Source organism: Triticum urartu, chromosome 2A (assembly GCF_056163025.1).
Source record: "Triticum urartu cultivar PI428250 chromosome 2A, HENAU_Tu73, whole genome shotgun sequence".
In the NCBI taxonomy this organism is placed as follows: Eukaryota; Viridiplantae; Streptophyta; class Magnoliopsida; order Poales; family Poaceae; genus Triticum; species Triticum urartu.
The window spans coordinates 739,239,893-739,267,276 of NC_141874.1; the positions used below are offsets into that span (position 1 = coordinate 739,239,893).

General features: G+C 45.1%; 1 long non-coding RNA gene across 1 annotated transcript; it reads left to right on the forward strand.

Annotated features, from left to right (window-relative positions):
* Positions 1 to 21,064: 21,064 nt before the first annotated feature.
* Positions 21,065 to 25,419, forward strand: LOC125534451 (uncharacterized). The gene is made up of 3 exons (XR_015617664.1): positions 21,065 to 21,474; positions 22,016 to 22,194; positions 24,566 to 25,419. It is a non-coding gene; the product is annotated as an uncharacterized LOC125534451 (long non-coding RNA).
* The last annotated feature ends 1,965 nt before the right edge of the window (positions 25,420 to 27,384 follow it).

Consider the following 27,384-nt stretch of genomic DNA (forward strand, 5'->3'; position numbering starts at 1 on the left):
TTTACAGGTTAAGAAAATCGTCGGAGGTCTTATACCTCTTGGCGTGGGCACGAGCCTGTAATTCCAATTTCAGCCCTCAAAACATCTCATATGTTTCGTGACGTTTCAAAACCGTCTTTGGTGCCTCAACTCTAAACCGTTTAACTGAACTATCATGTAGTTATCAAAACGTGTATGTCAGATGTTCGCAACATCCACAGACAACGTTCGAGGTTCAGCACACTGAGCGGTGCATTAAGGACATAAGCCTTCTATGAAGCAATGAGGACAATCCTCAGTTTACGGACCTAGTCCACATAATTGCTACTATCAACTTTCAACTAAATTTTTCTCTAGGAACATATCTAAACAGTAGAACTAAAGCGCGAGCTACGACATAATTTGCAAAAACCTTTTGACTATGTTCAGGATAATTAAGTTCATCTTATGAACTCCCACTTAGATAGACATCCCTCTAGTCATCTAAGTGATTACATGATCCGAGTGAACTAGGCCGTGTCCGATCATCACGTGAGACGGACTAGTCAACGTCGGTGAACATCTTCATGTTGATCGTATCTACCATACGACTCATGCTCGACCTTTCGGTCTACTGTGTTCCGAGGCCATGTCTATGCACATGCTAGGCTCGTCAAGTCAACCTAAGTGTATTGCGTGTGTAAATCTGTCTTACACCCGTTGTATGTGAACGTAAGGATCTATCACACCCGATCATCACGTGGTGCTTCGAAACGACGAACTGTAGCAACGGTGCACAGTTAGGGGGAACACTTTCTTGAAATTATAATGAGGGATCATCTTATTTACTACCGTCGTTCTAAGCAAATAAGATGTATAAACATGATAAACATCATATGCAATCAAATAATAGTGACATGATATGGCCAATATCATATAGCTCCTTTGATCTTCATCTTGGGGCTCCATGATCATCTATTACAAGAACATGATCAATCTCATACATCACATATATCATTCATCACATCCTTTTGGCCATATCACATCACATAGCATACCCTACAAAAACAAGTTAGACGTCCTCTAATTGTTGTTTGCATGTTTTATGTGGCAGCTATGGGTTTCTAGCAAGAACGTTTCTTACCTACGCAAAACCACAACGTGATATGCCAATTGCTATTTACCCTTCATAAGGACCCTTTTCATCGAATCCGATCCGACTAAAGTAGGAGAGACAGACACCCGCTAGCCACCTTATGCAACTAGTGCATGTCAGTCGGTGGAACCAGTCTCACGTAAGAATACGTGTAAGGTCGGTCCGGGCCGCTTCATCCCACGATGCCGCCGAATCAAGATAAGACTAGTAACGGCAAGCATATTGAACAAAATCAACGCCCACAACTACTTTGTGTTCTACTCGTGCATAGAATCTACGCAATAGACCTAGCTCATGATGCCACTATTGGGGAACGTAGCATAAATTCAAAAAATTTCCTACGCGTCACCAAGATCTATCTATGGAGAAACTAGCAACGAGGGGAAGGAGAGTGCATCTACATACCCTTGTAGATCGCTAAGCGGAAGCGTTCAAGTGAACGGGGTTGATGGAGTCGTACTCGTCGTGATTCAGATCACCGATGATCCTAGTGCCGAACGGACGGCACCTCCGCGTTCAACACACGTACGGAACGGAGACGTCTCCCATGCCTTGATCCAGCAAGGAGGAGGGAGAGGTTGATGGAGATCCAGCAGCACGACGGCGTGGTGGAAGTAGCGGGATTCCAACAGGGCTTCGCGAAGCGCTGCGGGAGGAGGAAGATGTGTCACGGGAGGGAGAGGGAGGCGCCAGGCCTTAGATTGGTTTGCTCCTCCTTTTCCCCCACTATATATAGGGCCAAGGGAGAGGGGGAGGCGCAGCCCTTGCCCCTTCCTCCAAGGAAGGGTGCGGCCAAGGGTGGGGAGGAGTCCATCCTCCCCAAGGCACCTCGGAGGTGCCTTCCCCTTGTAGGACTCTCCCCCTTTTCCCATCTCTTGGCGCATGGGCCTCTTGGGGCTGGTGCCCTTGGCCCATATAGGCCAAGGCACACCCCCTACAGCCCATGTGGCCCCCCGGGGCAGGTGGACCCACCCGGTGGACCCCCGGGACCCTTCCGGTGGTCCTGGTACAATACCGATGACCCCGAAACTTGTCCCGATGGCCGAAACAGGACTTCCTATGTATAATTCTTTACCTCCGGACCATTCCGGAACTCCTCGTGACGTCCGGGATCTCATCCGGGACTCTGAACAACTTTCGGGTTACCGCATACTAATATCTCTACAACCCTAGCGTCACCGAACCTTAAGTGTGTAGACCCTACGGGTTCGGGAGACATGCAGACATGACCGAGACGTTCTCTGGTCAATAACCAATAGTGGGATCTGGATACCCATGATGGCTCCCACATGTTCCACGATGATCTCATCGGATGAACCACGATGTCAAGGACTTAATCAATCCCGTATTCAATTCCCTTTGTCTATCGTTATGTTACTTGCCCGAGATTCGATCGTCGGTATCCAATACCTAGTTCAATCTCGTTACCGGCAAGTCTCTTTACTCGTTCCGTAACACATCATCCCGTGATCAACTCTTTGGTCACATTGCGCATATGATGATGTCCTACTGAGTGGGCCCAGAGATACCTCTCCGCTTACACGGAGTGACAAATCCCAGTCTCGATTCGTGCCAACCCAAAAGACACTTTCGGAGATACCTGTAATGCACCTTTATAGTCACCCAGTTACGTTGTGACGTTTGATACACCCAAAGCATTCCTACGGTATCCGGGAGTTGCACAATCTCATGGTCTAAGGAAATGATACTTGACATTAGAAAAGCTTTAGCATACGAACTACACGATCTTTGTGCTAGGCTTAGGATTGGGTCTTGTCCATCACATCATTCTCCTAATGATGTGATCCCGTTATCAACGACATCCAATGTCCATGGTTAGGAAACCGTAACCATCTATTGATCAACGAGCTAGTCAACTAGAGGCTTACTAGGGACATGGTGTTGTCTATGTATCCACACATGTATCTGAGTTTCCTATCAATACAATTATAGCATGGATAATAAACGATTATCATGAACAAGGAAATATAATAATAACCAATTTATTATTGCCTCTAGGGCATATTTCCAACATCACATCCTTGGCTAAACCAGCATGTATCAATGATGTTCAGCGCCTGGCAGGCCGGATTGCAGCCCTCAGCCGATTTATCAGACGTTTGGGAGAAAAGCGATTCCCTATATCAGATGTTGAAGAAAACAGAAAAATTCGTCTGGAGTGATGCCGCTGATGCAGCATTCGAGGAGTTGAAGCGGCAGCTAGCTGAACCGCCAGTCCTCACTGCTCCAGTTGATAATGAACCTCTACTGTTGTACGTGGCTGCCAATGCCCGAGCGGTTAGTGTGGCGATTGTGGTTGAGCGTAAGGAGGTTGGGAAAGAATATCCGGTTCAACGACCAGTTTATTATATCAGTGAAGTACTGATCGAATCAAAGCAAAGATATCCGCATTGGCAGAAGCTAATGTATGGAGTTTTCATGGCAAGTAGGAAACTCAAGCAATATTTTCAAGGCCATCCTATTACAGTGGTTAGTTCTGCTCCCTTGGGTGATATAATCCAGAATAGAGAGGCAACTGGCCGGGTTGCGAAGTGGGCGATTGAGCTCGGTCCCCATAGTTTGAAGTATACACCCCGAACAGCCATCAAATCTCAGGCACTTGTGGACTTCATCAATGATTGGACCGAGTTACAGGCACCAGAAGACAAACCAGATAATACATACTGGACCATTCAGTTTGATGGATCCAGGCAGCTAGAAGGCTCGGGGGCTGGAGTTGTCCTCACTTCCTCTCGAGGAGACAAGATTTGTTATGTTCTCCGCTTAATGTTTCCTTGTACTAACAATGCAGCAGAGTACGAGGCCTTGCTCCACGGTCTTCGTGTAGCTAAGGAAACTTAAGCCGGGTTCGATGCTTTGGAGATTCTGATCTAGTGGATCAGCAAGTTTCTGGTACTTGGGATTCTAAAGACCCGCTCATGGCGGCTTATAGGCGCGAGGTGGATATTGTAGCAGGTCACTTTAAAGGTTATCAGGTGGAGCACATCGACCGGTGCAAGAATGAAGCAGAAGATGCTCTAAGCCGACTGGGATCTCAGCGTAAACCGGTACCACCTAATACCTTTTTAGATATCTTGCATAACCCGTCTGTAAAGTTGCCTACAGAGGAGGATTTAGCTGTTCCTGATCCGGAGGCCCAATTGGTAGCCGTTTTACATGCCACTCCGGATTGGACGGTTCCATATTTGGCATATCTGAACCGGGGCGAATTACCATAAGACGAACTTTTCGCCAGGCAGATAGTCCAGTGGTCCAAGTCTATGGTTGTTCACAATGGCGAGTTGCACCGTTCTAGCGTTTCAGGCGTATTCCAACGTTGTGTTTCTCCTGAAGAAGGACAAGAGATTCTACGGGAAATCCATGAAGGGGATTGCGGTCACCATGCCATCTCAAAGTCCTTGGTTGCTAAGGCTTTCCGACACGGGTTCTACTGGTTGACAGCTCATTCTGATGCGGAAGACTTGGTAAAGCGGTGTGACGCTTGTCAGAAATTTTCACGTCGTGCTCATGTTCCTGCTTAGGAGTTATGCATGATTCCCATCACTTGGCCATTTGCCACTTGGGGGCTTGATATGGTTGGACCCTTTAAGCGTTCTAAGGACAAGAAGACCAACCTGTTGGTGGCGGTTGACAAGTTCACCAAATGGGTTGAAGCGGAGCCCGTCAGTAAATGTGATGCAGCCACGGCGGTTCAATTTCTCAAAAAGATTATTTTCCGTTTTGGCTTTCCACATAGCATCATCACAGATAATGGTACGAGCCTTTCTAAAGGTGAGATGGAGGAGTTCTGCCAATGAGAGCACATCCGGCTTGATGTAGCGTCCGTGGCTCACCCCCGGTCTAATGGTCAAGCTGAGAGGGCGAATCAAGAAATCCTGAAGGGCATCAAGCCTCGGCTCATGGTCCCTTTGAAGCGGACGCCGGGTTGTTGGGTGGAGGAATTACCATCTGTGTTATGGAGCATAAATACCACCCCAAACCAATCTACGGGATATACGCCCTTTTTTCTGGTCTATGGGGCTGAGGCTGTCCTTCCAAGTGATATTCGTCACGACTTGCCCCGGGTCGCAAATTATGTTGAAGCGGACAACGAGCAAGCACGCCAAGAGGCGCTAGACCTGTTAGATGAGAAGCGAGACATGGCTTTGGCTCGGTCCGCGATTTATTAACAAGACCTACGGCGTTATCACAGCCGCCGGGTTAAGACAAGAACCTTTCAAGAAGGTGATTTGGTACTTCGGCTCATTTAAGACCAGACTGATATGCACAAGTTATCCCCACCTTGGGAAGGGCCTTTTGTGGTCAGCAAAAATCTGCACAACGGATCATACTACCTCATTGACGTTCGAGAAGACTCACGTAGCTCTGAGGAGGAGACCCTGTGGCCATGGAACATAGCTCTCCTACGGCCTTATTACACTTAAAGTCACAGGCTTTTCATATGTACATATTTCAACAATGTATATATTATGATCAATATAATAAACCGGCATCCTTGCTATCAAGCAGGGCCTCCGCCATTTTTCTTCCTTCAAATATCTGTTAACTTGGGGGCCTCCTGTTCAAACATAGGTGTATTCACCAAAGAGAACATAGCGTTACCACCCTCTTGATGCGGCTATCACGCCTTGGGGCTTCCTGTTCAAACATAGGTGTATTCACCAAAGAGAACATAGAGTTACTACCCTCTTGATGCGGCTATCACGCCACAACAAAGATTGGGAGCTTCACACCCAAGGGGCCAAAGAGAGTCTTGTTGCTACGCACAACTCAAACATAGGCACCCATTGAGCACAGCTCACAAAGTTACTTGGGGGCTCTTTGCGTCAAATACCAAAGAGTTTGAAAGGACCCTTGTAGCTGGGTATCGACCCACGTCTTGGAAGCCTGGTGTATTCACCTAAAACCCCGGGTTAACCTGCCTTCATCAAGTAAGCCACTCCTATCCAGGTAATCCTAGCACGACCCTTCGAACGTTTGACAGTTACTCTCATTGAGACCCTGAACTTGTCAAAGTTAAAACGATGATTGGTTAGTTGGAGGGCCATCTTAAAAGGCTTTGCCAAAATGGTTTAACTCAGTGGCCTGGCAGCCCACGAAAAGCCTCGATTTGGGCCTGGCAGCCCTCGAAAAGCCTCGACTACAGTTTTTTTTGTTTGCTTTTTTCTGCCAAGTTTTTGTTTTTCGTGAGGTCTACGTTAAACCGGAGTTTTTTTAACCCGGCATGGCTTACGGATCTTCTGTTCAAGTATACAATTAAAGGTAATCCGGCATCCTTCAAAACTGGTCTGGCTTTGACGCTTTGTCTCCAGCAATCGGCCGGCGTTCATCACAACCCGGTTCTATATCATATATATATACCAACATGGTACGGTGGAGTTTGGGTTTTCACCCTTCTTCAAATCACAGTTGGTAAACTGACAGCAATGTTTTATATCACAGGTATAATTTATTATTTGATGCAACCATAGTTGCTTATCAAGTGGGATATTTTGACCCGTCCGGTGGTAAACCGCCTGGACAGATTTTCCGTATGCAGACACAGGGATTGCATAATATTGTAAAAATACATAAGCCAGTACTGAAATTCTCATGACAAATCAATGCAAAGTGTATCCCGTTGCACGAGGGCAACAGATCAAAGTATTTGCACTAGCTTATTACAAGGCGCTTGAAGGCCCAAAATATGGTGTTTCCAGCAGAACAAGGTTTCTGGAGCATCATTCTAATTGTCGGATCAAGTCTCATTACCATGTTGCTGCGAAGTTGATGGGTCATATGGCGTCGGTTCAGCTTCCTCTTCCCCACCTAGCGGCTGGAAGTTTGCGGTGGTCCAGTCAATCCGGGTTAATGCCTGAAAGATAGCTGCTTCACTGATAGGTTCTGACGGATTAATGTCAGGGGCATAAGTGTGCCTACAGATTCATGGAATAAGATTTTGCGCCTCCGGAATGACAGGGTTAACCCGTTTGTTGTTGGCATCATAATAAGACTGGTGAACCGTCAAGTTAGCATCCTCTGCCAGCCGACTCGCCAGAGGACGCATCTCCCTTGTCACTCTTTTAAGGGCTGCATCATCAAAATCTGCCCCGTTTTCTTGTGTGCTTGGAAAGCCTTTGGCAAGGTCAACCGGATCCAAGTCAGCTATCCATGCTTTGGCTCGGGTAAGTGCCAACAAAGAGCCGGCCCTAGCAGCAGATCGCTTCAACTCTTCTAGCTGTGCTAGTACCATGGATAGCCTTGTCAGAGTATCCTTGATCAGTGTTGGGGCCGGATTGTCATAGGAGGCTGCACAGATAACCCGTTGAGCACCGGTGTAAAGTTGTTCCAGAAGAGTATACGCTGCTTTCAGCTTCATCCGTACATCTGAGCCCAGATGAGTAATGCGGCTCCCTGCAACGGTTTAAGAATTTCATATTTCAACCGGCACCTTACAAGATGGGTATTTCAAATACTTTGCTAGGAATACTTACCAAATACTGCGGAGGTCATGGCGTTCACTTGATTCTTTAACCCAGAAAGCTCTTCTGCCATCGGTTTAAGTGCAGATTCGGCGTCTTCAGCCCGTTTCAGCAATGTCCCCTTTTTTCAGTGTCCCAGTTGGCACGTTCCATTTTGAATTCTTCTTTCAGTCGTTCTATGGAACTTAAAGCGGCTCGAAGCTCATCTTTGGCTTTGGAGGATTCTTCTTGGTGAGATTTGATACTTTCTTGAAGATCAGCAATCTTCGTCCGTTGATGGTTTATGTCAGCCTGCCACAAACAAGAGGAGCATTTCAATATTTTATCAGAAGTCCCAAGCATACAACTGGTTCTACACTTGGCACTTGGGGGCTAATGCGGATTAATTTTTTCTTACTGCTTATTCAAAGTCCCAGGATCCATACAAGTTTCAATCCTGGCACTTGGGGGCTAATGCGGATTAATTCGTTCTTACTGCTTATTCAAAGTCCCAAGGATTCATACAAGTTTCAATCCTGGCACTTGGGGGCTAATGTGTGTTTGTTCAAAACACTTAAAAATCAACAATGTGCAGTTTGGAAATTCAAAGTCCCGGTTTGTTTTTACAAATTTAAACCGACCCTTGGGGGCTACAGGATACAAGGCAGTGAAAATACAAAGATAAGGAGGAAGATGTTTACCTCATAACGTTCCTTCATCAGATTTACCAAGTCAGCCTCAGTATCTCGACTTGTATAAAGCCGGTTCAAGAAACCGGAATGAAGATCCTGGGCAGAAATATTAGCATATTTTGACATATCAGTTTCCATTTTCCTCTTGCCCATTGAAATAAACTCATCCTTAGCGGTATGTTTTGCCAAGACAACTGGATCACCCGGAGCGGTATAAGCAGTGCCAGTAACAATAACATCATCGTCTTTGGCTGGGCTTGGCGGATTAGCACTTGACTTCAGTGGATCAGCAGCCGGACTTGCAGGCATAGCATGTGGACTTAAGGTATCTTCATGCATGGCCGGATCAGCTTCCGGCGGATTAACATTGATAGTTGGCTCTGGCAGAGTAAAATCATCCATGAGATTATCGAGATTTTTATCAACATCCTCGGGAGTTTTCTCCGGCTGAACTTCACCGATAGGGGCGCTGGTCTTGGCCTTCTTACTCAAACGAGCTTGGGCACTAATATTAAAACAAAGATTAGCATGGTCAACTGAGTTATGAAAGAGAAGGGAAGACTACACATTTACCCAGGGACGGTTTTCAGGGGAGGCAGCTGAGTGGTCGATGAACCGCCAGACGAATTAGAAGATGCCTGATAATTTGAATCAGATGAATTGAGAGGGCATCGGAAGAAACCTTTCAAAAGATAATGTTTTTCAGAAGAACAAGCAACCTCTGGACGACGTTTCTGGTTTGGGGTATGAGGTAAACCGAAAGAAGTGACCTGTTGACCACTATGCCGGGTTGTGCGATGCCCTTCGGTTTGCTGTGTCTTCAAAGAAAGTTTTTGATCCAAATGAGAAACAGGGTGAGAGCATTTCACTTTTCGAACTGCATGGCGGAATCGTTGAACCAGCACAAGTTCCGAGTCAGAAGAAAGACAAATTACCTCATCATGATCTGCATGGCTGGCCTCCGCATCATCCTGGGAATAATCATTGTCAGTAAAATATATGGATAGAAGTCAAGGGAGATCAAACTTTACCTCTTCAGCCGAGTCATCAACATCTTCTGGTGGTTCTGAAGACTCAGCAGTTTTCTTTTTGGCAGCTTTCTTGATGACCTTGGTCTTACTACGAGGAGCCTTAGCTACTTTATCTTGAGTTTTCTTTTTCCAAAAAGAGCTACTGGCCTGTGGGATTGCACAAAGGTATTATTATAGCAGTGTCAAAGCGGAGAAGGATAAGGAAAAGTACAAGGTTAAAATATTTACCCCGGGCGGTTTGTTGGAGGCGTAAAAAGGACGCAGACCAATTTGAGTACATACGGCGAGCGGTTCGTCGAGTATTTTCTTTACACTTTCACTGACTTCGTCATCCGTCAGTGCTATTGAATTAAACCGTTGAGGATCATTGGTTTTGCCGGTGTATTCGAACATCAATCCGGGCCGGCGGCTTAAAGGAAGAATGCACCATGAAATCCAGCAACGGACGAGATCAACACCAGTTAAACCATTGGCAAGCAGAGCCCAAAGTTTGGCGAGTTGAGGTGCAAAGGCTTGTCGATCTTTGGCAGACAATCTCTGAGGTAAAGGGTGATTATTACTGAGCCGGTGCGGACGGTAGCCCGGCAAGGGATTCTCTTCAGCAGGGGCGGTATTCTGACAATAGAACCAGGTTTGGTTCCAGTCTTTTGGATGGCTGTGAAGTTTGGCATGAGGAAAATCAACCTCTTTCCTTTTTTGGATTGACACACCGCCAAGTTCAGTATTAGGTCCATCAGAAAATTCCGTCCGGCGGTTTAAGTGAAAGAGATCTAGAAAGAGATCGACAGTTGGTTCTTCTTGCAGATAAACTTCGCAGAATACTTGGAAATTGCATATGTTAGACACAGAATTTGGTCCAATATCTTGAGGATGAAGTTGGAGCCTGGCAAGAACATCCCGGAAAAATTTTGATCCGGGAGGACTGAAACCTCGAGCTAAATGTTGCAAGAATACAATTACTTCTCCATCTTGAGGTTCAGGGGGGCACTCAGGGCCACGAACTCGCCAACGGAGGACATTTTTTGAAGCCAAAGCGCCAGTGGTGATATATTCATTGATTTGCGTTTCTGTGATCCGAGACGGAACCCAATTGCAAGCAGCAAATTGCTTCGTCATCTTACAAAGTATGTAAAAGGAAAATGGATGGTTTACGATTGGCGATTTGTATGTGTTTGTCAAATGTTAAACCGGCAATTCAAGGTATACGTATGAAGTGAACTGGGCATGGCTGTTCAAAGTCTAGATGGCGATTTAAGAGAGGGCTAATGACATACAACGGATTATCAACACTAAAGGATAAACCGCCTTTTTGAGGCAGAACTCCAAGCTGGAAATTTGTTAAGTGTGGAACAAACAGGTTTGACAAATTGCAATTATTATTTTGGATCAAACGATCGCTCTGGAAGGAAAAATTTCTAGACCTAAAACAGTGCAGAGAAGTTCATACATTCGAAGAGGGCTTCCAAACAATGGAAATAAGATCTATTTTTATGCAATATAAGCACAAACAGTTGCCGCAGCAGTTCTGCGTTGTTTTTACAATCTAAACAAGGCATTGGAGGTGAAAACTAACAAGGGTTTTGCATCGGGCGGTGATGACCGCCGACGAACTCAAACAAAGTTCTAATGCAGATCTGAGAAGGGGGAGGAGAAGAACTCACGGATGTGGACGAGCTGCGGAGGTTCGCCGTCATTTTCTGGTCAGAATTAGGTCGATGCAGCGGCCTGAGTCGGTGCGGACTGGAAGATCAACAACGGCGGCGGCGGCGATACTTGAGGTCTTTAGGTCGCGAGGAGGAAGATGATGTGGTTTGGAAAGAGGGAAAATGGAAGGCACCTCGGTCTTATTTATAAGGAAGTGGGATAAAACGGCAGGCGCAAAAATCAAGGAATCGAAAGCGGCAAAAGAGGATGCAGCTGTCGCCTCGATCTTCGAGAATTAATTAAAGAGAAGGGAATCTTTATAAAACTTTTTATACAGGAACGACGTCACAATGATTTACTACAGTAACAAAAGATGACGTCATGGCGATTCATCAAAGTTCATAGGGAGAAGACAATATGGCGGTTTACGAGAATTGCCAGAAGTTCAAGGATTGAAGACTGACATGAACAGGTTCAAATCAATCTGGGGCCTAATGTTGAGGATATAACCACGAGGGTAAACCACCCAGGAGGGGCCGGTTCACCTTCAGTTATACTGAAGCTCAAGGAAACCTAGAAGATGGCGCTTTACGTATGAATCTTAGAGGCCCAGAGCCCGCAGGAGGTTTAGGGCCCATGATAGTAAACCGCCATGATTGTATAAACTTGCATTGTAAGATAAGAAAGAAGAGACCGAGGCGGACACTTGTATGAGACAGCCTCGGGACTCTGTAGACCGGCCGGGATCCTCCTGAATATATAAAGGGGTGACCCGGCGGCGGTTCAGGGACAGGAAAAACAACAACTTGAAGCCAGACAAAGCGGATTCGCTCCCTGGTCTTCGAAACCTCAGCAATACCAATCACAACTAGACGTAGGCTTTTACCTTCCTCGGAGGGGCCGAACTAGTATAAACTCTCGTGTCCCTTTGTCCGGTTTAACCCCTTCAAGCTAACTCGTAGTGATGGCTCCACGACTAAGTCCTTCCATGAGGACATCTGCCGTGACAATTCCACGACACTTAGCGACAAGCCAAGCCTTATAGATGGTCACCTTACCATCCGCGTCGGTCTTCTTCTTAAAGATCCATTTATTTTCTATGGCTCGCCGATCATAGGGCAAGTCAGTCAAAGTCCATACTTCGTTTTCGTACATGGATCCTATCTCGGATTTCATGGCTTCCAGCCATTTGTCGGAATCTGGGCCCACCATCGCTTCTTCATAGTTCGAAGGTTCATCATTGTCTAACAACATGATTTCTAGGACAGGGTTGCCGTACCACTCTGGTGCGGAACGTGTCCTTGTGGACCTACGAAGTTCAGTAGCAACTTGATCTGAAGTTTCATGATCATCATCATTAACTTCCTCTCTAGTCGGTGCAGGCACCTCAGGAACATTTTCTTGAGCTGCGCCACTCTCCGGTTCAAGAGGCAATACTTCATCAAGTTCTACTTTCCTCCCACTTACTTCTTTCGAGAGAAACTCTTTCTCTAGAAAGGATCCGTTCTTGGCAACAAAGATCTTGCCTTCGGATCTGAGGTAGAAGGTATACCCAATAGTTTCTTTAGGGTATCCTATGAAGACGCATTTTTCCGATTTGGGATCGAGCTTTTCAGGTTGAAGTTTCTTGACATAAGCATCGCATCCCCAAACTTTCAGAAACGACAGCTTAGGTTTCTTAGCAAACCACAATTCATACGGTGTCGTCTCAACGGATTTTGACGGAGCCCTATTTAAAGTGAATGTGGCAGTCTCTATAGCATAACCCCAAAATGACAGCGGTAGATCGGTAAGAGACATCATAGATCGTACCATATCCAATAGAGTGCGATTACGACGTTCGGACACACCATTACGCTGAGGTGTTCCAGGCGGCGTGAGTTGTGAAACAATTCCGCATTTCCTTAAGTGTGTGCCAAATTCGTGACTCAAATACTCTCCCCCATGATCTGATCGTAAGAACTTGATTTTCCTGTCACGTTGATTCTCAACCTCACTCTGAAATTCCTTGAACTTTTCAAAGGTCTCAGACTTGTGTTTCATTAAGTAGACATACCCATATCTACTCAAGTCATCAGTGAGAGTGAGAACATAACGATAGCCACCGCGAGCCTCAACACTCATTGGACCGCACACATCAGTATGTATGATTTCCAATAAGTTGGTTGCTCGCTACATTGTTCCGGAGAACAGAGTCTTGGTCATTTTTCCCATGAGGCATGGTTCGCATGTGTCAAATGATTCATAATCAAGAGACTCCAAAAGTCCATCTGCATGGAGTTTCTTCATGCGTTTGACACCAATGTGACCAAGGCGGCAGTGCCACAAATATGTGGGACTATCATTATCAACCTTACATCTTTTGGCATTCACACTATGAATATGTGTAACATCACGTTCGAGATTAAATAAGAATAAACCATTGACCAGCGGGGCATGACCATAAAACATGTCTCTCATATAAATAGAACAACCATTATTCTTAGATTTAAATGAGTAGCCATCTCGCATTAAACGAGATCCAGATACAATGTTCATGCTCAAAGCTGGTACTAAATAACAATTATTGAGGTTTAAAACTAATCCCATAAGTAAATGTAGAGGTAGCGTGCCAACGGCGATCACATCGACCTTGGAACCATTCCCGACGCGCATCGTCACCTCGTCCTTCGCCAGTCTCCGTTTATTCCACAGTTCCTGTTTTGAGTTACAAATATGAGCAACTGCACCGGTATCAAATACCCAGGAGCTACTACGAGCGCTGGTTAGGTACACATCAATAACATGTATATCACATATACCTTTGGCATTGCCGGCCTTCTTATCCGCTAAGTACTTGGGGCAGTTCCCCTTCCTGTGACCGTTTCCCTTGCAATAAAAGCACTTAGTCTCAGGCTTGGGTCCATTCTTTGGCTTCTTCCCGGCAGCTTACTTACCGGGCGCGGCAACTCCCTTGCCGTCCTTCTTGAAGTTCCTTTTACCCTTGCCTTTCTTGAACTTAGTGGTTTTATTCACCATCAACACTTGATGTTCCTTTTTGATTTTCACCTCCACTGATTTCAGCATTGAATATACCTCAAGAATGGTCTTTTCCATCCCCTGCATATTGAAGTTCATCACAAAGCTCTTGTAGCTAGGTGGGAGCGACTGAAGGATTCTGTCAACGACCGCATCATCCGGGAGATTAACTCCCAGCTGAGACAAGCGGTTGTGCAACCCAGACATTTTGAGTATGTGCTCGCTGACGGAACTATTCTCATCCATCTTACAACTGTAGAACTTGTCGGAGACTTCATATCTCTCGACCCGGGCATGAGCTTGGAAAACCATTTTCAGCTCTTGGAACATCTCATATGCTCTGTGTTGCTCAAAACACCTTTGGAGCCCCGGTTCTAAGCTGTAAAGCATGCCGCACTGAACCAGGGAGTAATCATCACTACGCGTCTGCCAAGCGTTCATAACGTCTTGTTCTGCTGGGAAAACAGGTGCTTCACCTAGCGGTGCATCAAGGACATATGCTTTCATGGCAGCTATGAGGATAATCCTCAGGTTACGGACCCAGTCCATGTAGTTGCTGCCATCGTCTTTCAGCTTGGTTTTCTCTAGGAATACGTTGAAGTTAAGGGCAACATTAGCGTGGGTCATTTGATCTATAAGAAATATTGCAAAGAATTTTACACTATGTTCATGATAATTAAGTTCATCTAATCAAATTATTTAATGAACTCCCATTCAGATAGACATCCCTCTAGTCATCTAAGTGATACATGATCCGATTCAACTAGGCTGTGTCCGATCAGCAAGTGAGACAGACTAGTCATCATCGGTGAACATCTTCATGTTGATCGTATCTTCTATACGACTCATGTTCGACCTTTCGGTCTTCCGTGTTCCGAGGCCATGTTAGTACATGCTAGGCTCGTAAAGTCAACCTAAGTGTATTGCGTGTGTAAATCTGGCTTACACCCGTTGTATGCGAACGTTAGAACCTATCACACCCGATCATCACGTGGTGCTTCGGAACAACGGACCTTAGCGAGGGTGCATAGTTAGGGGGAACACCATTCTTGATATTTTAATGAGGGATCATCTTATTTGTGCTACCGTCGTTCTAAGCAAATAAGATGTAAAAACATGATAAACATCACATGCAATCAAATAGTGACATGATATGGCCAATATCATTTTGCTCCTTTTGATCTCCATCTTCGGGGCGCCATGATCATCGTCGTCACCGGCATGACACCATGACCTCCATCATCGTGACCTCATGAAGTTGTCTCGCCAACTATTACTTCTACTACTATGGCTAACGGTTAGCGATAAAGTAAAGTAATTACATGACGTTTATGTTGACACGCAGGTCATAAATAAATTAAGACAACTCCTATGGCTCCTGCCGGTTGTCATACTCATCGACATGCAAGTCGTGATTCCTATTACAAGAACATGATCAATCTCATACATCACATATATCATCCATCACATCCTTTTGGCCATATCACATCACACGGCATATGCTGCAAAAACAAGTTAGACGTCCTCTAATTGTTGTTGCAAGTTTTTACGTGGCTGCTATAGGTTTCTAGCAAGAGCGTTTCTTACCTACGCGAAAACCACAACGTGATATGCCAATTTCTATTTACCCTTCATAAGGACCCTTTTCATCGAATTCGATCTGACTAAAGTGGGAGAGACAGACACCCGCTAGCCACCTTATGCAACTAGTGCATGTCAGTCGGTGGAACCAGTCTCACGTAAGCGTACGTGTAAGGTCGGTCCGGGCCGCTTCATCCCACGATGTCGCCGAATCAAGATAAGACTAGTAACGGCAAGTAAATTGACAAAATCGACGCCCACAACAACTTGTGTTCTACTCATGCATAGAAACTACGCATAGACCTAGCTCATGATGCCACTATTGGGGATCGTTGCAGAAATTAAAAAAATTCTACGCATCACCAAGATCAATCTATGGAGTAACTAGCAATGAGAGGGGAGTGCATCTTCATACCCTTGAAGATCACGAGTCGGAAGCATTGCAAGAACGCGGTTGGAGGAGTCGTACACGTAGCGATTCAAATCGCGGCCGAATCTGATCTGAGCACCGAACAACGGTGCCTCCGCGTTCAACACACGTGCAGCCCGGTGACGTCTCCCGCGCCTTGATCCAGCAAGGAGGAGGGAGAGGTTGAGGAAGAAGGCTCCAACAGTAGCACGATGGCGTGGTGGTGATGGAGTGGCAGTTCTCCGGCAGGGCTTCGCCAAGCTCACACGGAGGAGGAGAGGTGTTGGGGAGGGGAGGGGTTGCGCCTTGGATGTGGTGTTGTAGCCCTCCCCTCACCCCTCTATTTATAGGGAGAAGGGGGAAGGGGGCCGGCCCCTCTAGATGAGATCTAGAGGGGGCCGGCGGGCAAGGGGGAGGGGGCTTGCCCCCCAAGCAAGGAGGGCACCCCCCTTTAGGGTCCCCCCAAACCCTAGGCGCATGGGCCCTAGGAGGGGATGGCCCCCATCCCACTAGGGGCTGGTTCCCTTCCACCTACAGCCCATAAGGCACTCCGGGGCAGGTGGACCCCCGGAACCCCTCCGGTGGTCCCGGTACAATACCGGTATACCCCCGAATATTTCCGGTGACCGTATGATGACTTCCCATATATAAATCTTCACCTCCGGACTATTTCGGAACTCCTCGTGACGTCCGGGATCTCATCCAGGACTCCGAACAACATTCGGTAATCACATACAGATCTTCCTAATAACCCTAGCATCATCGAACCTTAAGTGTGTAGACCCTACGGGTTCGAGGACCATGCAGACATGACCGAGACAACTCTCCGGCCAATAACCAACAGCGGGATCTGGATACCCATGTTGGCTCCCACATGTTCCACGATGATCTCATCGGATGAACCACGATGTCGGGGATTCAAGCAATCCCGTATACAATTCCCTTTGTCAATCGGTACGTTACTTGCCTGAGATTCGATCGTCGATATCCCAATACCTCGTTCAATCTCGTTACCGGCAAGTCACTTTAGTCGTTGCTTAACACATCATCCCATGACCAACCCTTAGTCACATTGAGCTCATTACGATGATGTCTTACTGAGTGGGCCCAGAGATACCTCTCCATCATACGGAGTGACAAATCCCAGTCTCGATTCGTGCCAACCCAACAGACACTTTCAGAGATACCCGTAGTGTACCTTTAGAGTCACCCAGTTACGTTGTGACGTTTGGCACACCCAAAGTATTCCTACAGTATCCGGGAGTTGCACAATCTCATGGTCTAAGGAAAAGATACTTGACATTAGAAAAGCTTTAGCAGACGAACTACACGATCTTGCGCTATGCTTAGGATTGGGTCTTGTCCATCACATCATTCTCCTAATGATGTGATCCCGTTATCAATGACATCCAATGTCCATGGTCAGGAAACCGTAACCATCTATTGATCAATGAGCTAGTCAACTAGAGGCTCACTAGGGACATGTTGTGGTCTATGTATTCACACATGTATTACGATTTCCGGATAATACAATTATAGCATGAACAATAGACAATTATCATGAACAAGGAAATATAATAATAACCATTTTATTATGCCTCTAGGGCATATTTCCAACAGGAGGAGGATCATGATGCTACGATTGGGTTGGGCCAAATGTGTATATATGTTTGGGCAATAGTAGGCCATGCAGACCGAAAAGGGAAACTTTCACCCATGCCGATACCAAAGTTCCATTTCCCTGGTGCACCACTCAAAAACACCATTTTGTTTCCGTCTTCATGAATAACTCTCCATTTTTTTTTGCTCCAAAAAAATCATATATTTTTGCTCTATTTTTGCACATATTTTTGAGTGGACATGAAGTTCTTATTTGGGTGACGTATGCTTTCACCCCAAGGATATCATACTGTGTTAACGTACTAAGGATGATTCTGAATACTTGGTAGTTTCCCCTCCAATGCTAGTTTAAGGATTTGCATGCGTAGTGGACTGACATTGAACCACCTATGTACAAAGTAAAATTGAAGTTTTAGGAATCTCATTTTGATCTAGTTCTAGCTCTATGCTAATAGGAGTTTGGATCGAGGTGTTTGGTCCTTATTGTCCACTCAGGAAAATGAAGCCATGAAGTAGGTGACCAAAACTTCTGGAAAAGCAAAGCTCATTGAGCTCACCTCTCCCACTAGAGATGGACCAACATAGGTGAAAGTAGAAACATAAAGGAAGGTTTAAAAATATTTTCCTTAACAATGTGGGCTTGAATAGTTCATAATAGAGGCCATGGGAGTGGATTGCGGTCCTAATGTGAAGCCTGATGACTCTAATCTTAAACAATCTGATGATAAACATGAATATTCTAGAGAAGGCGACGAGGAGGATTCGAAGAAGACTTTGGAAGAGGCACGAGATGGTGAAGCTTTCCAAAAATAAGGGTAAAGTTGGTTCTTCTTTAGCAGTGTGCCAACATAATTCAGGGACTAAGCACGAGAAGTGAGGGGGTAATGAGGACTTTGTGTCTTTGCTTCGAAGATATCCCATTGATAGAATATTTTTAGAGATCAAATTTTCCGTGATCAAGGAGATAGAAGGTTTTGTGGATCAAGGTGTTGTGGAGATGATGTGTTTCTCAGATAGATCTCCCACACGGAGGTGGATGTTGATATGTAGGGCACAAATGATAGGTTGGAGATCTCCACTTGTTCTACTAGGTCGATCTAGATGGACCAAGTTCACAAAAGGGGTGAGAGAGTGCATCTCAACTCAAGTCAAAAACTAATCTGCATGATGTTTCAGCCCAAACTTGGAAGAACATCATAATAACCACACTCTTGAAGATGGGGTAATTGATTCACACAGTTAGAGGGGGGAGGTGAAGATTATGTTGACGATGACACTAATGATGGTCTTGAATGCTACATCATTGCCAAGATAAGTGGCAACAAGTGTTCCAAGACTCGAACAAGTCATGGCGCAAGGAGCGCTTGTATCAATGTGAATGGGCTATCCATGAGGGAGTGTGCAATCAAGTAGGTAGCGTCGAAGAACTTGGAGGTTCCATAGACACGTTGTTGAGATTGGTCTTTCCGTACTTGCTCACGCATCCATGCCACTAAAATTTTGGGATGAAGCCTTTACCACTATTATTTATCTTATCAATCGCCTTCCTAGTAAAGTTATTCAATCCGAGACACCATTAGAACATCTTTCGTGATGTTGTTTTCAATGAGTATCTTTATGTTTTCTGAAGTCCACAAAAATGCCAGTGCCCAACTTCGTCCAGAAATAAATTTGCTTCCTCCTCCTACCTTTCATCATGGGGATGACGTGCATACTAAGAAAGTGTATTTTCCTGACCAAAATTCAGAGCTACCTAGTGTGTATGAAGATGATTTTATGCAGAGGGTGAAATAATGGTGCAAAATGTCCCAGGGAGGATTCTCCCGCCCTGTCAGGCGCGGGATCCCGTGAGCTATCGGCTGTGCGATCCGAGGCAACAGACAGTTGCGGCAGCAACAAATTTGCGCCTAGATCGGAGCACCGAGCCCCAAGTGGCCCCTCTTGCACTGCGGGTGCGGGAGTGATACATCCATTTTGCATCAATTTTTTACTATAATTTATGCTATTTGAATGATATATATTTCACAATATGATGCAAGGAATACAAAGAGATGGGGGTCATCAGACAAATGGACTTCTGGACCTAAAATGCAACAGAAGAAAAATCAATTCGTTGGAGCTCAAAATGCAGCGTGGATTTTTGGAGAATTATTTCAGAATATATGAAGATTTATGGAGCAATAATGGGCCAGAGGGGACCCACTAGGATCTCACACGCCCTGGTGGCGCCCCCCCTAGGCGTGCTATGTGGCCGTGTGTGGCCCTGTTCCCCCTTTCTCGACGTCCTTTGGCTATAAAATCACATTTTTCCTAAAAAAACGCTGAAAATCCTCGGGACATTAAAATGAGAGCTACAGAAAAAAGTCAAATATGTGGCTTTTTAGCAAATATACTGTTCATCTTCAAAGTCCCTATTTTTTGTGCAGCTCACAATTCAATGCATTTTATACTAACAGTTTATACATATACACATTACATCCTTGTATACATGTGATTTTTTTCATGATTTTTTTAAACTGAAAATTTTGAATATTTTTAAATAAAGGCCTCGATGGAGCTTAGTCTCCAAAATGCCCTACTCTAAAAAAATTAAACAATGTACTTCATGTGCATGAGGATCTTGAATGTATATGTTTGGCAAGATTAGTATTGATATCCACTAGAATATTTATGCCCCCATTGCAATGCACGTGCAATTACCTAGTCTATTAAAGAATGGATTTTGAGACACATTAACCTCTTGCTCATATACACATTTTGTTGTAAGCATCGACAACATAACAAAATGATAGAAGCTAATGAGAAAAGTTATGAACACCATACACTTAAGAACACACATGTTTGTCCATCCATAGACTGTATTTCATATCCAATACCATTAGCATTTTTTTTCTTTGCATATAGTTCATTGTAAACATACAAGCACCACACCAAACAAATGGAAGTTAATGTGGATTTAACTTTCATAATTAAGCTAAATGGTCATGCTTACAGTAAGTATGCATTTTGGCATATCAGATAGTAACATTGATGATAGGAGGGAATGCATACACACTGGAATCACATACTTGAGAGCTGGAACTCTACCTTCTACTAATGCAAGTGAAAATGAAAATGGAAGCACATAAAAGGACGCTATTTTTACTAAAATAAAAAAGTATTTTGCTATTTTAGTCGGACCAAATTCCGCCAAACATATTTTCTTAATACATTAAGTATATTGTGTCAAATATGAGAATAATTATTTTATTATATGTGAACATTTTTCACAGAAAATAACATTTTTTTCCCATTGTCAAACTGATTTATGAACTAGTTTTTTTAGGAAATTCATATAAACTAGTTAAAAAGTAAATGTAAGTTTGGACGTGTTGTAGAAAAGAAAAGTATCAGTTAATGGGCCGGACCGAATATGGCCCGTGTGCAAACGCTTACGGCGTCAGGGCCCTTATATTTCACACAAAGGGGCGGCAAATAGAACCACCCCCAATAAACGGTACAAGATCGGAGCACCGGCGCGGCGCGGGGCGCGCGGCGACCGGTGCGCCGCGACCGGGGCGACCACGGGCGTCCTTCGGCGAGGCGCGGAGATCGGGGTGATCACCGGCGCGGCGCGGGGCTCGCAGCGACGGGTGCGCCGCGACCGGGGCGACCACCGGCGTGGTGCGGCGAGGCGCGGGGGCGCGCAGCGACGGGTGCGCCGCGACCGGGGCGACCACTGTCGCGGTGCGGCGAGGCACGGTGACCGGGGCGAGCATCGGCGCGTGGCGGCGAGGCGCGGAGGCCTGGGCGAGTGGGCGACCATATTCGCGGCCGTGGCGGATGGTTGCAGACTGATCGACGGCAAACCCCACGTCGCGAACGGCTCAGGGGCGGAGGGCAGCAGCTTGACCGAACCAACCAGGTCATCTTTCTTCCTCCCGGAGAAATGTATCTGACCGACGATGCCTGGCCCTCGTCGAGTTTGCTTGTGAAGTAGTGGCAGTGAACAGTGCACATGACATGTTCGATGTAATGCTTGCACGTCATCGACCCTGATTAGTACTAGGATCTTTTGTTGTGAAAATTCTGGATTAGTATTTTTCCCATTTCCTATGTGCTTTATGGTTGCCATTTTGTAACACTCTTCCCATCAAAGATAGCACTGATTTGTATGTTCTTCTTTTCTGGCTCAAAAGCTCCCTTTGTCGAGCTCCCTAGGTTGTGGGTGCACTCATAGGAAGAGCATATGAAGCTCCCTTTGTCGAGCTCCCTAGGTTGTGGATGCACTCATAGGAATAGCATATTATCAGCGATTTGTCTACCAGCAACAAGCTCTTTGCTCTTCCGAAATAATATCTTTCAAACTCTGCCTCCAAGCAATTCTTGGAAGTTTTTCATGCTCATACTTGTATTTCTTACTCCCCCATTGTGGAACTAACAACCATTATCTGAAACTCTTGCAGAAAATCGAAAGGAGCAACAACCAATTCCAAAAACAATGGAAAGGAAGCCGCCGCAAGACAACAAAAACAAAGGACCGAGTCAAAAAATAGAGGGGAAGAATGAATTGGGCGGTTCGGGTTGGGAAGCTTTCCGGCAGCTAATGGAAACTATGCCAAATGGTAACTTGGAATTTTCCTGGGTGAGGGCACATCTTCATGCGCAAAATATTCTTCCAGCAGTGCGCGACCAAGGAATAGGACGACCAACATGCGTTTTCCACGCTTTGTGCGCAGCGGCCGAGATGGAGATACGGAGAGGCCAGGCCATGAGGGATCCTCCTAGCACAAGCGATATCACGTTCGATGCGGAATCTTTTGTGATTGATTTTGAGAGGGAGATCAGGTTGTCCATAGGTGAGGAAAGAGAGTTACGCCTGGTGGATCGTCGTGAAGATGTGGGCTTGCGGTTGTTCCGGAGTAATGGCGTTGTTGCACGCTCTGCAGACTGGGGTGGTGAGCAAAGGGTCAGAATCGCAAGTTATCGGGTGCATCGGTACCTCAACTTCTTACAAGTGGCCAGGTTCCTCTCGAGGGGGAGAGCTGTTGTCGGTGTCATACCAGCTGGCGATGAACTCATAGAACTGGGGGCTGCTGAGATATACCAATTTTACCCATTGGAGGCGACCTATGGGAGGGAGGCTGATACCACACATATGGTACTGTTTGTAGGTTTTGGTGTTCAAGATGGCACAGGGAGGCCTTACTTAGTATTTGAGAGCAGCACTGGGACTGGCTTTGCAGACAATGGCTTCGGTCGGATTTTCTTTGATCAGATTGTCCGAGAAAGGCTCTATACGCTCACCGCTGAAGCCCCACAACCACCGCCACCACCACGCAGCTGTGCAGATCCTCAGAGCTCCAGCTCCTCTGCCACCTCGCCTCCAGTACCACCTCCTCCTCCTCCTCGTCCTGAAGACCTTGGAAACTCCAGCTCCTCTGCGACCCCAGCCCTACCACCACAGCGTCCTCCCTTTCAGGGCCATGGAGATCCTGGGAGCTCCAGCTCCTCCGCTGGCCCATGCAGCGACGAGGTCCTGGATCCACTCACCATTGCTGCTGCCATAGATGGCCGTCCTCGAAACTTTCATTGGCATTGCTATTGACGCTGCCTATGATAACCCTGACTTCGACGACACCCATGGTTGACGGGTGCCACAAACATATCTCCTGTTTTTTTTTCTTGGAGATCAGTAAGTTCGTTTCAGATAGTTTGACCCCCACGCACATAGAAATGGAGGAATAGCATTTAGGCGTACATTTGACTAGAGCAGCATTTACCGTTTACAGAATGTCAGTCAGCATATGCCTCTGTGAAATGCACAATGGTGTTGGTGGACGGATACTTATTTTGTACACCACGTGTGCATCGTTGGTACCCATGCTTTTACCAAGCAGTTGCCATGTGCACAGATCTCTTGTGATTGTCTTTTATGCTATAGCAAATTTCTGTTTGTGGGCTTACCACACTAGACAACCCAGCAAAGGTAGATGCAAGTTCTTGAGCAATCAAAAGTACGCATGTGCATCCAGTTGAGTATCTCAACTCTTCCATCTATGAATATCTTAAAGGAAGCTGGCAAATGATGGTAAACTTTTGTCTGATCTATATACAGCAACTTTTGAAAGCAAAAACAGGGAGTTATTTGTGACCGAAGGCAATACTAATCTGTACAGCAAACACATACTGTTGCTGCCCATAAGTCGTATGCAGACTTTTTTTTTGTGATGCCTAAAGAGCTAACTAGTTGACATGATAAGGTTATGGAAAATCCAGATTTCTTTCTTTCAACATCTCCATTTTTGTGGCATCAAGGGGATAAGCACCTGTATATATGGAAGGTTTCTTTGTAGGTAATTAGATGGTTAGCAGGTAACAAATATGTGTAAAACCCAAAAAACCAGCCAGTCATAGAGCTATAATTCAGATGATGCTTACTCAGTACATAAAGAACATCCCATTTCTATAAAAAGAATGGATTAAGAGACACCTTCTCCTCTTGCTCTTTATACCAATGATCGCAGTCTTCACAGCTTTTATGATAAAAAGGGTAATACATTAATATCAAGCTGACACCAATTACACTCCGCCTTTGCAACAACACAATATCCATAGCTAGTTAAGACTATTATATTTGGTTACACCAACTAAGACATTCATTCTTGTAACTGTTTTCCCTTTTTCCAAATTATTATATCTGGTTTTATATCTTCTTCTTCTTCTTCTTCTAACTCTAAACCAAAGTAACTTAGTTTCATAAATTCTGAAGTTGCTACCCACACGTACTCTAAATCAAAGTTGACAAAACTTAACATGTATCTATAAACCCAAGCTAGCCTAGAAATTAAGGATATACACAATGGTTCTCACAAAAAAAAAGGGTATACATAATGGATTTCTAGAGTGGGTGTGTGTGGGGGGGGGGTGGGGGGGGGGGGGGGGGGGGATGGCCCCCTTTTACCCTAGGGAAGATGTTAAATTGTATCTAACATGTATGTGTTAAATTACTCTAGGGATGGTGAATGATCAATGGTAGGCTGCAGTGACTTGATGGCTGCAAAGAGGACCAAGTGGAGCACGGAGGAGGACTCTGTATGCACACCTACGTTCAGATGTTCTCGGAAGGGAATGTGCCTTTGGTCAATGTTCCTCAAGCAACCGGATTGAAGCGGGACGCCAAGCAGTGCAGGAAATGTTAGAACTACCTGAAGCTGAACATTAAGAATGGGAAGATCCCTGGGGAGGAGGAGCTGGAAATCATGTGCTGAGGAATGAATTGGAAGGCAATCATTGGGCGGAGATCGCATGACGGCTGCATAGGACCGAGAATTGGGTGAAGAACGTGTGGAACCACAAGCTGAAGAAGAAAGTGGAGGGTCGACCAGCTCGTCGGCCCTAGCACCTTCGCCGCCGCCGCCCCACTCCAGCAGGATGACCTATCGCTCGACGGGCACTCCTTCGATGGCTACGACTACTTGATCGATAGCTTCTACTGTTCCCCTCTCAATTTGTCATTTCCGTCGTGTTTTATTGCAATGTGGACGCAAGCAAGTTACTGCAATGTCATTTCCATCAGTAGGGGTGTGAAGTCGGGTTGTAATATGTTCCCCTGTTTATCTGAATTTGCTCTGTTAGATGAGCCTGCTCTGTCTGATGAATTATGTTAAGTAATTTGTTCCCCTGTTTATCTGAATTTGTTCCCTTGTTAAATGAACCTTTTCTGATGAATTATGTTCAGTAGTTTTTTCCCTGTTTATCGAATTTGGGTTGACAATGTTAAAATGGTAGTATTAAACTATCTAAATTTTTAAATTTGTGGTTTCGTCCGCCCAACATCAGATGTTAAATTTGCAGTAACATCCACCTTGCAGGTATTGGTTCGCCCAACATAAGATGTACATGTGCAATCAAAGTTGTGGTTACGTAATCACATGTTTGGTTGGACTAGTAAATGCGAACGTGCAATGCACGTTATATTAATTGCACGCGTATATTGGGTATGCTATTATTTGTGTATTAATCGTGTGATTAGTGCAATATTTGGTATGCTATTAATTGCATGTTAAACACGTTTAACGCTCGCCATTGGAGCAGTCTAGATCGTTGGATTGACTTAGTTCGATGACCGAGATCAGTTGGATCTGCCCCTTTGGGTCTTTTTATATTGGTATAGATATAGATGCAAAACCAAAAAAAGATGTAGCATTGGTAAGATGGACAATGAATTTGCTCTCCACTTCCTGTGCTACACGGATCGGGCCATCGATTTGAACGATTTCTCCTGCGCTAGGGCTGCAACTAGTTGGACGCATTATTGTTTGTGCTGTCGAAACCATTCCAAATTCAGGAACAAAACCGTTCCACGGCGTATATGACTTCGGATTGCGACGGTGCCGAAAGTAAAGTTGTTCATCTTGAAATGGTGAACAATTCATCTGTTAAACACTTTTCCATGTGAGGTCATCGTCTTGTGGTTGAATTTGGGCCCACAATTCTGCAAATAATATTAAAATTCCAGGTTTGAGGGTGCATCATGTGCAAACTTTCTGTTTACCCCGGAACCTCCCCAGAAGTTTTGTCTGGAACTTCTGGGCTCAAATTACATCCGGTAGGTATCTTTGACGCTCCATGCAAGTCGCATATGAGCTTCGATCACGATGACCCCAAAAGAGAAATTGTTTAGCTCAAAGAGAAGAAAAAAAGTCATGTTGTACACTTCGCAATCAGAGGTTCATCTTGGGGGAGAAAATTGGCCTGCAAAATGGTAAAAAATATCCTGGGCAAACTTCAGCAGCACACTGTTTTGGCTCTCAAGGTTGCATATGACCTCATTTGAAGATGACTCAAACATCAAAGTTGTTCATTTAGATGATACGCAGATTCCAGTTGTCGAAATTGTTTTCATTTGAGGTCATCTGTATATGTTTTCTATTGTGCCAAAAACTTGTATCAACACATGCCCCCTTCTTCTCAGCAAAGCTTGCGCGCTGAAAAATAACCTGCACGGAGTTTGTTCTAAGGATGATGTCGACACTCCATCGGCCATTTTGCGTGTGCTTAGGGCGATAAGTATATATCAGCCATATGTACTCTCAGGGCGCTAATTATATATCGTCCATTTAGATTAGCAGCAAAAGTGCAGCTAATCGAAAGTATGATGGTGTGGTAATACCCTTGCATGATGTAAGAAATTATATTGCATCAATGGATCAAAATAAGCCCATGGAGAGTGAGCAATCATACCTGAGGACGAATTACATGGCATTGGCATCAATGTCATAGCTGAAGAATATAGATGATGTGTGGACCGAACTTTTTGATGCACAAACCTTCGGCTTGGTTGTTCATAACATTCACTCTTCTCCCTCTTCACCTTGCCGCACATTTTGCAATGGACGCTTGCACGTTATTCTTGTTTAGAGTACTTCATTTGGGAACCCATGGCATGTTCCTCTTTTCAAGTTCTTGTGCACTTAAATTTTTCAATTTCTTCTTTTACCAATATGATAAGCGGAGTGGGCGCCCCGGCTGTGATTTTGTTTGAACTAATGGAAATTCTTGTTTTACCTTGTGCACTCTCAACTTATTTTCTTCAGATTTGACACTTGATTGACTTGTTTCATTGCCTTTAGTAGCCAATGTCAACACTTTAATTGCTCTTTCTCATTTGAGATCAATTCTGAAGTAGCACTCTTACGACCATCTCTTTTAATGCGGTAAGCTAGTTTGACCACCTCTTTCTTTTTTCTTGAGCTCTAGACCGATTCCTTATGATTGAAACGTTCTTTGACATGTGATTGTTCATCAAATGTTGATCTTCTTGGAGTTGCAT